Source organism: Tachypleus tridentatus, chromosome 6, assembly GCF_004210375.1.
Source record: "Tachypleus tridentatus isolate NWPU-2018 chromosome 6, ASM421037v1, whole genome shotgun sequence".
In the NCBI taxonomy this organism is placed as follows: Eukaryota; Metazoa; Arthropoda; class Merostomata; order Xiphosura; family Limulidae; genus Tachypleus; species Tachypleus tridentatus.
In genome coordinates this window covers 114,116,163-114,119,730 of record NC_134830.1, presented here as the reverse complement: position 1 = coordinate 114,119,730, position 3,568 = coordinate 114,116,163, and positions in this window count along the sequence as shown.

Sequence of the window (3,568 nt, the reverse complement as noted above, 5' to 3'; positions counted from 1 at the left end):
GTTGGCAATGGGTGGGAATGACTAGCTGCCTTCCCTCTATACTGTATCTATATACTCTCCTTTAAGGATTTGAAAACTGCTCCGACTAGTGTAACTTAGACTGTAGTACGCATACAAGGTTTAGTGTTTGAAGCCACACAGTTGACTAATGTCAGTATTATGAGAAAATACTGTACCCCTGTGAGACAGCAGTAAATCTAGAAACTTATAACGTTAAAATTCAGGGTTGATTTCCCCAAACAAACAAAGAAATAAAAATGTATTATTAAATTGTTGATAAGTTTGAACAATACTTAAAAAGAAAGAAACACACATTTAAAAAAAAAATAGAAAACATGAGATATGTGTATTTATAGCGTTCTTACAGAGTTTCGTACAGGATTTGAAAACTGCTCCGACTAGTGTAACTTAGACTGTGGTACGCATACAAGGTTTAGTGTTTGAAGCCACACAGTTGACTAATGTCAGTATTATGAGAAAATACTGTACCCCTGTGAGACAGCAGTAAATCTAGAAACTTATAACGTTAAAATTCAGGGTTGATTTCCCCAAACAAACAAAGAAATAAAAATGTATTATTAAATTGTTGATAAGTTTGAACAATACTTAAAAAGAAAGAAACACACATTTGAAAAAAATAGAAAACACGAGATATGTGTATTTATAGCGTTCTTACAGAGTTTCGTACACAGAAATCCTGTTTGTTAATTTCTAACCTTATGTTATGTGCGATCTACATATGATCATGAAACATTTCCATTTAGATCTTTTTTATACTTTTCCCAGTAATAGTATTCGTGAAGATTTAATTTTGAATCCCTAGAAATTTTCTGTCGTAACTTTGCTGAATATAAGTTCAGAAATGCCTTGAGATTAAACACGTCCGACTTTCAATCGGCCTGTACTCTCGGAGAGGTTATATTGTTATTTTTGCTTTCTTGCACACAACGTCATACTATCTCAGCTCAGATGTGAAATAACGTTCTTTTGAATAAGACAAAGAATTCTCAAGTCTCTACCTGTGATGTAGAATTCATGTCGGAAGTTCTGTGCACTCGTGTTTTCGCCTCGAAAAAAAATACAAGTTATAGAACCACATGAGAATGTCAGCAGAGCATATACAAAAAAATTCACAAAAAATACAGATTTCTCAGTGTCACCGACTGACTGACATTGTTGAACGCTTCTACCTGTGTAACAAACATACTTACCAAAGTTATAAGTGCATCAAATGGTAAACAGCACGTGATGAACTAATATATCAACCCTTAGTATACGCAAACAACCACAACTCACACTACATTACTCAAATGAGAATTCACTGTAATGTATGCCATCACATGTGCAACACACACGTAGCTCATAATGTGTTCACATAAATGAAGAGAATGCACAAAACATATACACTATTACTTGCACGTACCATAATATTATGGTGCACAACTACAGTGATGATTTATGTACAGAATATCAACACAAATGAATTAATGATCCACGAAAAAAATACATGGACAAAAAAGAAAAATACTTTTTAAAAAAATTGAAAAGTTAGGAATGGTCATGCTGTGTGTAACTTCCTCTGTACAACCTCACAAAGGATTGTGTCAAACATCCGCTTCATACATACTTCGGTTTTTAGGTTCATGTTATTATACAACTTATACAAATGTGTCTATGATTCTTCTACTTTTGTATGGACGATAAAGGCTCTATAACATCAACACAGAAACCTTTGAGAATTTGTTTATATTTGTATTTTAGTTCACATGTACAGTGAACTGCAAAAGAAAGAGCAAGTTGTAAACGGGGGAAACGTACAAGTTATAGCTCCACAATATCTGATTTTTGGGTTGTCATATAAACAGATTTTACAGTATATGCATTGCTACCAATAATTCGATCCACAGAAACCTCTAGTCATTGTATGATTAGTATACTTGGTTTATCATTTACAGGATAGAAAAACTGATGAAACAGACATGGACCGTATACTGGACACATCTCCTCTTGAGGTTGTACAGAGGAAGTTTTATTATACTATGTTCATTCCTGACTTGACCTTCACTCTATAGTGCACCTATTTCTATATATCTATTTTTTCCACTTGTTAAATAAAGATTGGTTTAACTTAACACTACATACAGTATGTTTTTTCAGCTCAGAAAAGTCAAATTTTAAGGACATTTCTTTTCGTTTCTTAATATTCATTGTTATCCAAAAATTAAAACTTGTTCATTTATTAGACGTATTTTTTCGAAGGTAAACATGGGCTATCTAAGCCAGTGATTGATCAAGTACTTTAAAATGTACTTAAGTATAAGTACTTTTACTTTATTGATTTTATGTGTACAGTCAGTATTTCGCTAAAGGTCACATCTTGGTGTAGCTTGAACTTCGGTTGCATTCAATATTTCTTATTTGCAATTACAAAGCGAAACTCGAGCTTACTTTTTTATGTTAAGTACACATTCAACCATAAAATTGCATTTTAGTAGTCGGCATAATATGATATAATGTACCCAGTGGCGTAATTAGGTAGGGCTAGAGGGGGCTCCGTCTCAGGGCCATGGTCTAAATAAGGGCTAGTGATAATTCTGTTTCATGTAAAATCACATAGGATGTAGAGCCCACAAAAAGTATTAGCCCCTGGGCCCACACAACCATTCAATCCGCTACTGAATGTACCAAATATTGTACCAATATGATACATCTGATCATTATATCTCAAGAGCATTATATTTATGTTTGAGAACTGAGGAAAAGAGTAATTGGCAAAAGCAAAAATCCAATGTAATAAGTTTATTTATTTCACGATTGCCCAAACAATTAATGAATACAATTCCATGAGACATATTGCTATAATATGGCTTCGCCTGTGTGTAAAGCTTTCTACGACAGAAAAGTGTATGGTATCACCAGTAATAAATGACTTGAGGTAATTCATTAATTGACGCTGTTGTGGATCGGTTGTTGACAACTTTTTAAGTTGTGCTAACACTGTCAACGTTTGTCTGAGTATGTGGCCATGACTGTATTGGAGAATTGTTCACCTTAACATCAAAGTAGAGCCTTTGGAAATAGAAAATAGTCGATATTAATGACTCAAAGAATATTTTATATTAAGATTTACATATTGATGTTGAACAGAGGTATAATCAAAACACAGTATCCTTAACTTCAGTATGAATTATTTAATTTCAGAATAGTGTTCTATGCAGCTCACGTTTGAAACAAATTGCACACTTTCATCAAAAACATGACAAAAGTTACTTCAGTTTTATTTCTATGTATGAATATTAATATTGCATAAATACATCATACAACAGAAAATCAATTACAGAATTGAAGACACAGAAATAGCAGTTTGTATGATCTCATTCAGTGTAATATACTAGATGAGGTATATTATAACAATTACGTAATTTAACATACTTATGGTTAATGATGATTACTTGGTGACGGCGAATATAAATATAATTAATATATAATTATATTGTAGTATCCATGAGACAAATTAAAGAAAATAACCTATTTTCTATTAATTGCGGTACTGATTAACATTAACTTC